General features: G+C 45.2%; 1 protein-coding gene across 1 annotated transcript in view; it reads left to right on the plus strand.

The window, feature by feature from the left end:
* The window catches only part of PPIC (peptidylprolyl isomerase C), a 51,281-nt gene extending 41,618 nt beyond the window's left edge, over nucleotides 1–9,663 (plus strand). Inside the window, exon 6 of the mRNA XM_060235542.1 lies at nucleotides 9,464–9,663. The gene's annotated coding sequence lies outside the window, so the exon portion shown is untranslated. The remainder of the gene's footprint in view (nucleotides 1–9,463) is intronic.
* Nucleotides 9,664–14,837: the final 5,174 nt, after the last annotated feature.

Below are 14,837 nucleotides of genomic sequence, written 5' to 3' on the forward strand. Positions count from 1 at the left end.
CCCTCCACTCCGAAGAGTCTCAGAGCGGCTCACAATCTCCTTTACCTTCCCCCCCCACAACAGACACCCTGTGAGGTGGGTGGGGCTGGAGAGGGCTCTCACAGCAGCTGCCCTTTCAAGGACAACCTCTGCCAGAGCTATGGCTGACCCAAGGCCATGCTAGCAGGTGCAAGTGGAGGAGTGGGGAATCAAACCCGGTTCTCCCAGATAAGAGTCCGCACACTTAACCACTACACCAAACTGGCTTAGGCAGATTATGAGGAGGGTGGAAAGGGATGCATCAATGTTTCGTTCTTGTGGCCCTTTCTTACATGCCCAGAGAAATGCTGATGATATTTTGGGGTCAGTCAGCAATTTTTCTCCAGGCAAGTTTGGCAAGGGATCCTGGAGGATTTTGCCATCTTCTGGGCATGGAGTAGGGCTCACTAGGGGATGTATGTGTGTGGGGGGAGGTATTTGTGAAGTTCCTGCATTGTGCAGGGGTTTCAACTAGATGACCCTGGAGGTCCCTTCCAACTCTAGTGGGGGCTTTGGATGACACAGTAATCAAGTACCGTAGTTCACTGTGGAAAGTGTGGGGCACGTACCCATGCCTCAGCCCCTATTTTCATGAGCAAAACTGAGACCAGAGAAAAAGATCTAGACCGACTTGGAAAATTAAAAACTTATGTTTCCAGGTCCTGATGGCATATACCTGAGAGTTTTTAAGGAATTCAGAAGTAAGATAGATGACCTACTAACATATATGTAACCTATACTAAATTCAGCCACTGTACCAGAAGACTGGACAGTAGAAAGTGTTACACCAGTTGTTAAAAGGGGTTCCAGAGGGAAATTAAAGGCCAGTCAGCCTAGTGTCTGCTCCAGGAAAATCAGTAGAAACTGTAATCAAAGATAGAATTGTTATGCACATAGAGGGACAAAGTTTGCTGAGGGAAAATCAGCTGGAGTCTGCAAAGGGAAGTCCTGTCTTACCAACCTTTTGAAGTTCTTTGAGAAAGTGAACAAGCATGTAGACAACCCGGTGGACATATCCCTGGACTTTCAAAAGGCTTATGACAAGGTACCTCACCAAAGACTCCTGAGTAAGTTTAGCAGGCACGGGAAAAGAGGATGGGTTCTTTTATGGATTAAAAACTGAATAAATGACAGGAAGAGCAGGAATCCATGGAGAGCAGTAAGCAGTGGGGTCCCACAAGGATTGGTATTGGGGCTAGTACTATTTAATTTATTCATAAATGATCTGGAAACAGAGGTAAGTAATGTAATGGCCAGGTTTGCCAAATTATTCAGGATGGTGAAAATCAAGACTAGCTGTGAAGAGCTCCAAGAGGCCTCCACAAACTGGGTGAGTAGGTGACAATGTGGCAAGTGAAGTTCAGCGTTGATAAGTGTAAGGTGATGCACATTAGGACAAAAAAATTCCAATTTCAAATATAAGCTAATGGAGTCTGAACTTGCTGAGACTGAAAGGAAAAAGCTCTTGGAGATGTAGTGGATAGCTCAATGAAAGTGTCAACCCAATGTGCTGAAATGGTGAAAAGGCAAACTGTATGATAGAGATTATTAGAAAAGGGATTGAGAATAAAATGGCCAATAGTGTAATGCCCCTGTATAGAGCTTTGGTATGGCCTCGTTTGGAATACTATGTACAGTTCTGGTCACCATATATCCAAAAGGACATTGCAAAGATGGAAAAAGTGCAGAGGAGGGCAACCAAGATAATTTGGGGATTGGAGCACCTTATCTAAGAGGAAAGTCTGAAAAGTCTGGTACTTTTCAGTTTAGAAAAGAGATGACTAAGGGGGGGACATGATAGGGCCTGTCCTGCCACTAGGCAAACTAGGCAATTGCCTAGGGTGCTGGCCTTCTGGGGCCCCAAATCGGAAGATTGTAAGAACTTACCGTGAAGCTTCCTTCTCGGTGGTTCCGGAGTGGGACAGTCCATCACAATAGGGATTAGGCTCCTCCTCTGGAATAGGGTTGGTTCTTCATTTGATCCACCAGAGGGGAGTGACCTATCCCCTGGGACCTTCCCCAGTCATCACCAAGCCATAACTCCCCTGTCCTGTAAACACTGCAAAGAAAACACAGCTCCCAAACAGACACCAATAGCCTTGAATATATTAAACAGACTCAGGGTTTATTGAAACCAAGAAGGGAACCCTTAGGGGTAAACATATCATACTGTACCACTTATCTGCAGAAATGACAGTCATGACAATACCCCCAAACCAGATCAACAAATCTGCACACGAGGAAGCCACTATCACCTCTGGGTGGGTTGGACCGTCCCTCTCTGGAACCAGCAAGAAGGAAGCTTCACGGTAAGTTCTTACAATCTTCTGTTCTCCGGTGGTTCCAGGACTGGGAGGGTCCATCACAATAGGGACATACAACAGTAGTAGGCCCTTAGGGAGGGAGATACTGGACTTCCTCTAATCCAAAACATTCTGCAGCACTTTGCGGTCAAAGGCCGCGTCTGCTGAGGTCCACTTATCCACCTTATAATGCTTTGTGAAAGTGTAAATGGACCGCCAGATTGCTGCCCTGCAAACAAACTCTAAGGACGGGAAGCCCCTATACGCTGCCGAAGTGGCTGCCCCCCCGTAATGTAACCCTTCCTGGAGGCACCAGCCCCTGAGCTCTGTATGCTGCTGCAATGCCTTCCTGCAACCACCTGCTAACAGTGGAGGAAGACATTGGTTTTCTCAAAGAAGCTGAACTAAAGGAAGCAAAAAGGGAGTTGGATTTCCTGAACCCCTTGGTTCTGTCCACATAGAAACTCAAAGCTCTCTTAACATCTAGGCGATGCCATTCTTTCTCCCGTTCCTTCTGTGGGTTGGGGCAAAAAGAGGGCAGAACATTCTCCTGGGTCCTATGGAAAACCGAATTAACCTGCGGGACAAAGGAGGGATCTGGTCTCAGGACAACTCTATCTGCATAAAAAATGCACAACTCCTTTTCCACAGATAGAGGTTTTAGCTCTGACACTTTCAGTAATGAGGTAATCCCTACCAAAAAAAGATTTTTTAAAGTCAACTCTTTCAAACTATAGGAGGCCAGAGGCTCAAACGGGGATTTGCTCAAAGCCTTCAAAACTATGTTCAATTTCCACGTAGGGAACCTGTGTACTGCTGGAGGATTGATCAGCACCGTTCCGCGTAGGAAACACTTGACATGTGAATGAGTAGTCAGGGACCCCCCTTTCCTAGCTCCGCGAACAGCGGAAATAGCAGCCACCTGTCTGTGCAGAGTGTTGGTAGAAAGACCCTTGTCCAGCCCCTTCTGTAAAAAGAGAAGCAGCTTTCTGACTGGTACCTTCAATGGGTCCCAACTCTTTCCCTCACACCAGGTGGAGAAAACCTTCCAAGTGTTGTTGTAAATTCTGTTAGTGGATCCCATTCTAGATGCTAACATAGTGTCAATAACCTGTTGAGAGTACCCCAGGGTAGCTAATTGCGTCCGCTCAACCTCCAGGCAGTCAACTGCCAAAGCCCCGGCTGAGAATGATACACTGTCCCCTGTTCTAAAAGAGACTCCTGTACTGGCAGGAGCCAAGGCGCCTCCGTTGACAACCTCAGAAGATCTTGGAACCAGCCTCTCCGTGGCCAGAAAGGAGCCAAGAGCACCAACTCTTCCCTCTGGTACAACATCTTCTGAATAACCCTGGGCAGCAGTTGGATCAGGGGAAAAGAATACAAGAGACCTGGGGGCCAAACACAACTGAGGGCATTGGACCCCTCAGCCTCTGTCCTCCTTGACATAAATCTCAGCACCTGGCAGTTCTGAGCTGTCGCAAAAAGATCCACCTCTATCTTGCTGTATCTGAGACAGAGTTGCTGGAACACCGTCTGGTCCAGAATCCACTCTACCTGGTCCACCGTCTGCCTGCTTAGCCAGTCTGCTAGAACATTGTCCTTGCCTGCCACGTGCACAACCTTGATGGATTGTAGGTGCGATTCTGCCCACGTCATCAGACACTGCCTCATTGCAAAGGGATTCCACCCTGGTCTGCCCCCGCTGATTCACGTAAGACTTCTTAGTCATATTGTCCGTCTTGACTAACACGTGGCAACCTTGAAGCACTGTCTCAAGCCGGAGCAGCCCTAACCTGATCGCCCGAAGTTCTAGGAAACTGATGCTTTGACAAACTTCCCTGGCTGACCAAGTTCCTTGTGCCATCTGATCCCTTGCATGAGCTCCTCAGCCTCTGTTGGCTGGCATCTGTCGTCATGATGACCCTCTGAGGCTCCCGGAGGTCTATCCCCTCCTGAAATAGAACTGGATTCTGCCACCACTGCAACTGTTGCCTGAGCGAGGTAGGCAACTTTGCCTGCACTTGAGCTTTGTGAACTATGAGGTGCTGGAAGGATCGTCGGAATTGTTGCAATGGACATGCATGGAACCTGGCCCAGTGTAGCACCTCCTGACAGGACACCATCATGCCCAGCAGTTGCACCTGCTGCATCACATGTACCTGCTGTGCTGTTAATACCTCTAGCAGCACTCTCTGCAACTTGATCTGTCTGTCCTCGGAAAGAAACACCTTGTCCAGAATGGTGTCTATTTGCACCCCCAGATGTATTATCCATTGCACAGGTATCAGGTTGCTTTTCTTCTGATTCACCACAAACCCGTGCTCCTGTAGAGTGGTCACAGTCAAGTGCATCATGTCGATGGACTGCTGATACGACTGCGCTCTCACCAGGCTGTCGTCCAGGTATGGATACAACAGGACCCCCTGAAGGCACAGATGTGCCACTAAAGCGACCAGAATCTTGGTGAATACCCTGGGGGAGGACTTCAGCCCAAATGGGAGGGCTCTATACTGGTAATGCCTCTGGTCATACATGAACCTCAGGAACCTCCGGTGATCTTTTCTGATTGGCACGTGCAAATAAGCTTCGGAGAGATCTATTGAAGTGAGAAATTCTCTGGGCTATGTGGGTGGAAGAATAGAATGTAGGGTTTCCATCCTGAATTTCTTGGATCGGACAAACTTGTTCAGCCATTTTAGATCCAGAATGGCTCGAACTTCCCCATTCTTTTTTGGCACCAGAAAAAGAGTGAAATATACTCCCATCCCCTGTTGGGGTGTGGGCACCTCCTCTATACCCCAATGTTGAGGAGGTGTCTTATTGCTGCCAACGTCTGTTGATGGACCAGGAGATCTGTTTTCCTTGGAACCCAATGGTACCAGTGGGGCGGCAGCCTGTCCAGTTCTATGGAATAGCCTTTGGTCACTGTCTCTAGCACCCATAGATCTTGCACTGATTGAGCCCAAACTGACGCAAAATGCAGTAATCGCCCCCCCGATCCCACCTTCCTGTGGGTTCTCAGCATAGTCATTGGGACCCCCCTTTTTTGGAGTTCCCTTTGGATCCTGACTCTGACTTGCCTGGGAAGAATTTAAAGTCTCTACCTCTGGACTGTCATTTTCCCTTGAAAGACTTGAAGGTTGACTGACGAGAGGGCTTTTTTGAGTCCTGAAAGGATTGAAAATGCCGTTTTTGTTTGACATCTTTCTTCTTAGATGGTAACACCTTTTTCTTACCTTGTCCTCAATAAGGAAATGTTCCAGTTCATCTCCAAACAGCTTTGCTCCCTTGAAGGGCACTCCCACCACTTCGGCATGTGCAGCCGCATCCGCCTCCCAGGTATGTAACCACAGGTTTCGCCAGGTCACCACACTGCAAGCCATTGCACGAGCAGAATTGGACAGCATCCAGAGTTGCATCTGTGATAAATGCGGAGGCCAGAGAAATTTTCTTCAGTTCATCTTTGAACTCTTTAGGTGCTCCACTGTCTGCTGCTGCTAAGTTGGAAGCCCAGGAGTGCATTGCCCTGGCAAGTAAAGAAGCGGCCATAGAGGCCCTGACCGACCAGGCCGACGCCTCAAAGTCCTTGCACAGGGCTTGTTCCGTCTAGCACAAGCATCCTTGGGGAGACCATCTGCATCCATGGGTAGCACTGAACTGGAAATGAGGCTATTCACTGGGTCATCAACCATGGGCAACTTCAGACGCTTAGTTGCCTCAGGAATCAAACCATACAGTTTTTAAAATATTTATGGGTTAGTCTTAGGCTTGGCAGAATGCTCCCACTCTGCCTTGATGTTGCTGAAGAAAGGAGAGGGAAGCGGTACTCCTGTCTGAGAGACCCCTAACTTGGGCATCATCTTCCACGAACCTGAGGAGGGATCCGGATCCAGTTCCTCTTTGTCCTCAAAGAGCCTCAAACCCCATCTCCTGAAGAACCTTGGGTAAGAGTTTGGAATAATACTCCAGAGCAACGATCCTGGATCGGACAGTGGGTGCTTCCTCCTCTTCAGAAAGTTCCCCTTCCTCCCTGTCCGATGATTGATTGGAGGAACAGGACACCTCATCCTCGAAAGAGCTAGCCCTAGAGCTGGCTCTAATTCCACCCTGCGTTGCTTTGGATGACAAGGGGGGGGCTTCCCCTTTTTCTTTTCTTTTGCCCTGAGGCAGCAGCAGGCAGGTTTTGAAAAAAACTCCTATCCTTTAAGAGTTTCTTCTTAAGCCACTGCAGCAAGTTGCTCTTGGCATCCTCTCCTGATAGGTCGGGCTCGGAAGCCCTGGAAGAGCCCTGTGCTGCTGGGGTCCCTGAGTAGAGGAGTAACTCTCTGCTGCTGCTGCTGAACGCCTTGTCCTTCAGCCATACTTGTAGGGAGGCTGGGGAAAGGAAAATGAAAAAGAGAAAGGAAGGCTAGCAATAGGGGCTACCCGCACAAAATGACGGCCCCGTCTTTGTGCCTTTTTTCCCTTCTCTACCCGCCCATTACTGTATTTCCTGTCAGGCTAATGGGAGCTTCTTTCCCCCAGAGCCCATGAGAGGGAAAATTGCTGTTCAGTACAACAGTCGCCTAGCCAGCCGGGCCTCCTCCTGGAGAGGAACGACCATCCCCACCACTGCTCTGCTCAGAAAGGGAGGGGAGGTTTAGGGCTGACTGGGCAGAGGGACCCCCCACGAAGCACACACCCGTCAGTCGCTGATCTTACCGGGACTCTCTGGGGGTGTGTGCCTGCTTGCCAGGCCTCGGCCATCTGCGAACGTTGCTCCCACAGCGCTGCGTGGGGCCACTAGAGGTCTCTGCCGCTTCCCGCCCTCGCGAAATGTGGCAGAGAAGAAAAGGAGGAAGGGGTGCCCCATGGAGAAGCCTCCTCTCCATGCCCTTCTCGGGAAACTCCCAGACGCTGGCAGGGAAACTTGTGGCTGGGACTCGCCTTCCTGCTGAGCCTCCACTGCGTTTCTCTCTCTGGCTGCTTGTCCGCAGCCCCGAACAAACAAAAGAAAGGGGAAAAAAAACATGGATTGAAGTCACCCACAGCTGTCGAACACATCCTGTTTCAGCAATAGGGCCGGTAAGACTGGGGAAAGTCCCAGGGGATAAGCCACTCCCCCCGGTGGATCGAATGAAGAACTGACCCTGTTCCAGAGGAGGAGGAGCCTAATCCCTATTGTGATTGACCCTCACACTCCTGGAACCACTGGAAAATGCGGGGGGGGGCACCATTATCAGTGCGGAGTGAGGCACCAGAAGTTAGTCTTGCCTAGGGTTCCAGACAGTTGACCCTGATGACAGAGGTATGTAAATTATGCATGAAGTGGAGAAAGTTGACAAAGAGAACTTTTTCTCTCTTTCCCAAAATACTAGATCTCAAGGGCATCCAGTGAAGCTGATGGACAGAAGGATTCAGAATGGACAAAAGAAAATGCTACTTTACACAGAGTGATTAAAATGTGGAATTTACTGCCAGAGGATGGTCACAGGAATAAATATCTTAAAAAAGGGATTAGATAGATTCATGGAGGATATGTCTATCAATGGCTACTAGCCATGGTGATTGAGGGAAACCTCCACATTCAAAGGCACTAATTCTCTGAATCCCAGAGCCAGGAGGCAACATTAGGGTAAGGCCTTCACCTCTATGCCCTGTTGGCTGCCCAGAGGAACTGGATGGCCATTGTATGAGACAGGATACCAAAATAGATGGACTATTGATCTGACCCAGCAGGGGTCTTCTTATGTCAGACTGACTGGCCTGTAATTTCCTGGGTCTTCTTTTGTCCCTCTTTGGAAGATAGTGATAGCATTTGACCTCCAGTCTTGTGGTGCATCAGAGATCTTGAAGATGATGGACAAAGGTTTTGCAAACTCTCTAGAAAATTCTTTGAGCACTCTTGGGTGCATATAATCTGGTTTAGGTGATTAGTACTTAACCATTGCAGCCAGGTGCCTCTCAAAAACTGTCTTCATGTCAACCTGCAGTCCAGACACCATGCCTTGCCTACTGCCATCTCTAGATGAGCTTGTTCTCTTCTTTAGGGAAAAGACCAAGGTAAAATAGGAATTGAGCCATTCTGCTTTTTCTCTGTCCTGTCAGAGTTTCTCCATTTTCACCCAACAGTGGGCCTATCACTTCTTTTGCCTTGTGTTTGCTCCTCACATAATTAAAGCTTTTCTGGTTGTAGCAAGCATCCCTGGCTAACCTCAGCTAACTGAGCTTGGAATTCTTTGATGGCTGACCTACAGTGTCTAGCAATCCTCAGATTCTCTTCTTTAGAGGCATGTCCTATCCTCTGTTTCTTGAACATCCTTTTTCTGTAGCTCATCATGGAGTTCTTTGTTCAGCTACATTGGCTTCTAGGATCTCCTACCATGTTTTTGTCTTGTTGGAATATTTATGGCTTGAGCTTGCAAGAGTTCTTGTTTTAGGAGAGCCCACTCTTCACTTGCTCCTTTCCGTTCCAGCATTTTTACTTATGGAATGAGTTCATTAAAGTCTGCCCTACTAATACCTAACATAATGTCTGGCTACGAACTTTCTTACCTGCTCTCCCCCCCCACCCCCAATAGCAAAAGGAACTCTAGGAGGATATGGTCACTTCCCCCTAAGGTCCCCACTACCACCTTCACCCTATATAGCACTATAACCTGTCGGTTAATATTGTATGGTGAAGCCCCTTGTAGCTTCCTTCATTTGAAAAAGGAAGTTGTTGGCTAGGCAGGTCAGGAAGTTGTGCGAAGTTTTCTACATTAAACTTCATTTGCCATGTTGTTGCCCACTCACCTCCCAGATGCATGCACCTCCTGTGTTGTTGCTGCTCTAGCATGATTTTGGCAGGGTGCCAACAAAGGGCCTCTGCAGACCACCTTGGACTCCCAGTATCAGCAGTATAGGAAGTGACAACAGGCAGTCTACACCTGCTGCTTCCTCCCCCATCCCCATCCACAGCAGTCCCTTGGGTGGTGAACCAATCTTGTCTTAGGCAGATTTCCTAATTTCAAATTTCTAAAGGTGGAAAAGGAAGAAATGCAGTCTCTGCTTGGTGATTGCCACACAGCATTTGCTACTCTCCAAAGACAGAGAACCTTTGGAATATTATTTTCAATTAATTTGTATATGGATATTCTTCATGTACTTTTTTTCTTGAACAGACTACTCTACAAAAATGAGGAACATGTGCCTTTCCTGTACAACAGAAGATGACTGAGTTTCAATTTGTTGAAATACAACTTAAAGAAAAGGTGAACATGTTATTTCTACAGCTACATTATGTTACCACTTAAAAGAAAAACTTGTTTATCCACTGTATCGATTTATAGTTTCTGTATTCATTAAACTTCTGTTATAGTAAGCATTTATTTTAATCTTCTAAAAATACTTGGTTTTCTAAAAATCCTGTATGTAATGCTTCAGTAGCCCAATATGACCGGTCAATTGAGGAAACCCATTTGGAGATATTCCTTCTGTTGAATCTGCAATCTTATAGTTTCCTGATGGTACCAAATGTACAGTCTTGAGAGGAGATGTTCTAAATTATTATAGGCTATGTATTTTCTCACAGAGGAAGGCAATCGTGAATCACCTCTGCCAGGGTGGATGAACCAGACCCATTCCCAGGCATGTGGGAATAGGTTATTGGCAGAGCAGAATGTGGGAATCAGATGAAGAGAAATTCCCTGCTCTATTCTGAGGCTGTATACTGGGATGCTTGTCCAACAAAAGCAACCCTTAGAGGGTGACGCAGCCCTGGACATGGACCCAGCTTCAGCAGAACCTGACAAATACCTTATCAAAGAACAGTCTTCCTAAATAATTTGTATTTAAATATACTTACAAACAGTCCTGACTTAGATAGCCCAGGCTAGTCCCGTCTTGTCAGATTTTGGAAGCTTAGCGTAGTCAGCCCTAATTAGTATTTGCATGGGAGACCACCAAGGAAATCAAGGGTCATGATGCAAAGGCAGGCAATGGCAAATCACCTCTGAATGTCTCTTGCCTTGAAAACTCCGTGGGGGTCTCCATAAATCAGCTGTGATTTGAGGTAACCCCCCCCCCCCAAAGAAACACAAGTTACACAGAAATACAGAGTGAATTAGATTGTTTTAATGTGTTTTAGTTATAACCTGCCCTGAGCCTGCTTGCAGGGGTGGGTGGGATAGAAATGAAAATAAATAAATAAATAAAGGAACATTTTGCCAGTGAGGGGCAAAGTAGCAGTAACTGTGTGCGAACTGGGCAATTTCCGACCTCAAGTGTCTGTAGGGGGGGGGGGGATTTTCTGTCTTGACAGACTACTCATTCCGGCAATGGCTGCAACTAAGGAAGAACACCAAACTTCAGAGATCATCGTGGGAGACTGAAGAGTACATCATGAAGACTAAACATTTTTTTCTAGACATGCCACTGTGGATGCAGATTTCCTTCCCAAGAACACAGACTGTTAGGGCAGACATATTTCTTTGTGATGTTATTTATTAAAGGACTGGTATGTACATTCACTATCATGAACAAACTGTCTTGTGATGTATTATGACTTGCTTCGTCGGATTCTGCTGGAGGGCATAGGAGAGTGCCAGTGAGAACACTGCTTAGTCAGATAGAGCATGTCATAGAGCACATATGAAGATCTAGAAAATGCTGATAGGTAGTGGCAAAAAAAAATCTTCAACAGAATCTCATCCAGCTCAATTTTTTCAGTTGTCTGGGTTTGTTAAAAGCTATATTCAAACCACTAGAACAGGGGTGTCAAACATACAGCCTGCGGGCTGGATCTGGCCCGCAGAGGGCTCCAATCAGGCCCTCCAGCAACTGGCTTTCGTCTGCTTCATTCTCCCTTGCCTGCTTTTTTCGGTCGCCATTTTGTGTTTCTCCACAGATAAGCCGGGCAGCAAAGCAGCCTTTCCCTGCTCTTTCCCTCTTCCCCCTCCCTTTTCCCAAAGGGAGGAGGAGGGAGGAGCAACCTCAGCCAATGAAGGAGCTTGGCTCTGTAGCTCTGCTGTGTGATTAAGTTTGCCAGGCTCAATTAATCACCTTGCAGAGCTACTGAGAGAAGCCTCTCTTCCTTCTAATGAAATGGTTAAGGCTCCTCCCCCTCCTCGTGCCCCGGGAAAGGAAAGAAAGAGCCAGAGCTTCATTTGCGCAGTTCCCACCATTGGGAGAGCTGAAAAAAAACGTTTTTAAGACTAGTGACGTTTTAGTGAAGATATGGGCTTTTTGCCTTGCTACAGAGAGAGAGAGAGAGAGAGAGAGAGAGAGAGAGAGAGTTTTGTTGGGCTTGTTATGAGTGTAACTGGATTCACCTTCTTCACTGTTCTCAATAGGAAAGCATGTGAACTATTTAGAAGAGAAATATCAGCATTAGGCTGAGAGTGTGTTCCAGACCAGGTTTACCCAGCAAATTTTCCTTGATTTTTCTTTCACATTTTCCTTTGATTGGGGGTCTTGAATTTAGACTTCCCAGATAATAAGCTGACACTGACCACTGTACATGGCTGCCCCTCTGTTCTTGTAGTTGTTTTTTGGGGAAGTTGTTTTGTTTTTTGGAGTTGTAGTTATTTTTCTGGGGAAGATTATAATTTTGTAGACAGGCACATAGCCCTCAGTTTGTGACATGGTGCCTTCACATGTTCTTGACTACTACGTGAAACAAATTCTGTACAAAAGCTCACAATGCCTAGCTGCTTCATGTTCTTTTGGGTCTTAGGCTCAAAGCATTGATGATGAGATGTTTGTAATGAATGTCAGTGAATCAAAAGTAGGTTTGCAACTTACAGATGTGCACACCTGAACAGCACATATTTAAGACTGGTACAGCATAGACATTGTCTGCAGTTTTTGATGCAATAATTCATAGCAAGAGGTGACATTTATCAGAGACTGTAAAACAAAATATTGCAAGCGTGCTAATATTTTAAGCATGTTTTATTTTAAGTAAAAAAAACCTATGTCTATGCCTTTTACAAAATTTATATGTCTGCTACCTGACATTACATTTTATGATACACATAACCCGGCCCGACAAGGTCTCATTTATGTCAAATCCAGCCCTCATGAGTTCAACACCCCTGCACTAGAAGATGAAGATACTTTGGTTATTTAATTTTCTAGTAAAATCTAACAGATTTGCAATGCAGTCCTATGAAGTTATTCCAGTCTAAGTCCAATGAAATCAGTGGGTTCAAGTTCTTCATAGGATTGCACTGTTGGTGTAGTTTCTGTATCAAGAGGCGTTTGCTTGTCCTAAATCTCTCTGTCTGACATGGATAGAGTCCTTGGGATTGTAAAGGCTGCAATTTGCAAGTTGACCTTCCCAGTGGATTAGATCTGATTGAGATAATATCATAGTTACTTTGGCTAGGATTATAAATACTGCATTGATCAAGGGGAATTCCTCCAAACCTCCTAAAGAGGCAATTGGAAGATCTTGACTAAGGAAGGTTTCTTTGCCAAGGGTGATTTGGCCAGTTATAAGTCAGAACCAAATTTGTCTTTTTCTGGGTAAGGTAATTAAGTGAGTCAGGCAAAGTAATTCCAGGCATATCTGAATTTAAGACAGCAGAATTTACAGCTGTAACACAGATAGTTTGGGCCTTTTTAACCTGGTAGGAAACAGAGTTTGTGTTGGCAGTGCAGAATCAGCTGCTAGGCCCCTAAATTTTCTAGGACTCTTAAGTCGTCTTATTTCATATCTACATCACAGCACTGATAGAGCTCGTATAGCGGTTGGGTGTTATCAATTTAAGCCTCCAGATGCAGCTATCTTCATTCTGAGCCACTGCTTAGATACTGTGGCCCAATAGTGGCAAACAATTGAATTCAGATAAGATGAAGCTGCTGATTGGTGCAGCCAGTGTTCTAGAAGACGCTGAGCTTTTACCGGGATGCAGTTACCTGCAATGCTCCATACTAAATTCTGTTCATGGTGTGGGGCCCTTTCCCCAGTAACAGGTTTTTTTTGGGCGGGGGCATTTTAGACTGCTGTAAGAGGGGTGAGGAAAGAAAATTTGAGTTCAGTGGACAGAAAACCTTGTCCCTGTGGAAACATTATGCTAGATCCAACCCAATGTATCTTCCGTTGACAATTCGCTTGGCCTTTTTAATGTAGGTCAGGCTTTTTCTTGTGCTCTGGTTTTGTGGCACATCACCCTGAAACTCTCTGTCAGACCTCAACACTGCTGTCCTTTAGAAAGGCATACAAAATCACATTTTATGGATGGTCTTCAGCTGAGTTTGTGTCATGACTGATGCATGATGTGTTTGATTAGGAAATTTGTCTTGGGCAAAAGTGGACTATTTTTTAATTGTGCTTTTAAGAAATTATTGTTGTTTGAAAATACTCCTTAACTTTTCATGCTTACTGTATTTTCTTGCTTTTCATGCTTACTGTATTTTATTGTAAGCCTCCATAGCCTCTTTGGAGGAGTGGGTGGATAATAAATAAATAAGCAGGCTGTATTTCTTGACTCTGTTCTACTAACAGCAGAAGGCTCCAGGATTAGTAGAATGGAGTCATAGGTTTCCACCTGATTAACTGTTTTATAGTGCAATCATTAGCAAGGTTATACCCTTCCAAACCCATTGAAGTCAGTGATGTTAGAAGTGGTAAATGTGCTTTGGATTGCACTACTAGGACTTAAGTGAAAATGAGAACATATCTATTACCAAATATTAGTGAATTCTGTAAACATCAGAGAGTAAAGCTAGATGGAAGTCTGAAATATGTTGTAATACCCTGACAAATTGTAAATAATAAGACAAAGTGAAACATGGAGGAGGATAGGGGTAATTTACTTCATCACTTAGTTAAGTTACCCCAAGAAGGCACAGAATACACAAGCAATGTGTTCTGAGCTGGTTGCAATGATGGTTTGCCAGAAAATATTATGAAGTTTAACCTTTACTTCAGTTGTCCATAGTACCAGCCTGGCTTTGGCTTGCATTTTAAAATGAAAAAAGAATAGCTAGGTACTAATCCATTGCTGTCTCAAGCGATGCAAGGAGATTCCCATGAATATGTTAATGGTTCGATCCTGTGTTATAAAGAACCTCAGATCAGCATTAGTATGAAAAGGAGTTCAGCTGGGGAGGCTGGTATTTGAATAATCACTTTTCAGGTTCAAAATTAGTACAAGGAAAACACTAACACATGTCATATATTGTTTTGCATTGTTTATTTTGGAGGCCAACATTTTGCAAAATACACATGTATATATTGATTATAGAGTGAATATGAGTGAATATTTATTAACTGATTATTTTTATTAATTATGTTTATTCTTGTTTTGGTTACAGAATGGGGTAGGTTAATTAATACAAGAAAGTTATGCTAAACAAGCATAGTGTATTGTCTGGAAGCTCAAGGATTGTGGCCAGGTCCTGAAGTAAATTAAAGCTACATTAGAGCCAAACTTCAAGCATATGAACATTTTCCTACCTAACAATAATAATACAGTCATGAAATAACGGCTTTGGAAATACTGATACAATATTTAAAGTTTATATTGCATTTCTTGTTTTGGCAGTTTC

The sequence above is a fragment of the Heteronotia binoei genome, chromosome 4 (genome assembly GCF_032191835.1).
Source record: "Heteronotia binoei isolate CCM8104 ecotype False Entrance Well chromosome 4, APGP_CSIRO_Hbin_v1, whole genome shotgun sequence".
Taxonomy (NCBI): Eukaryota; Metazoa; Chordata; class Lepidosauria; order Squamata; family Gekkonidae; genus Heteronotia; species Heteronotia binoei.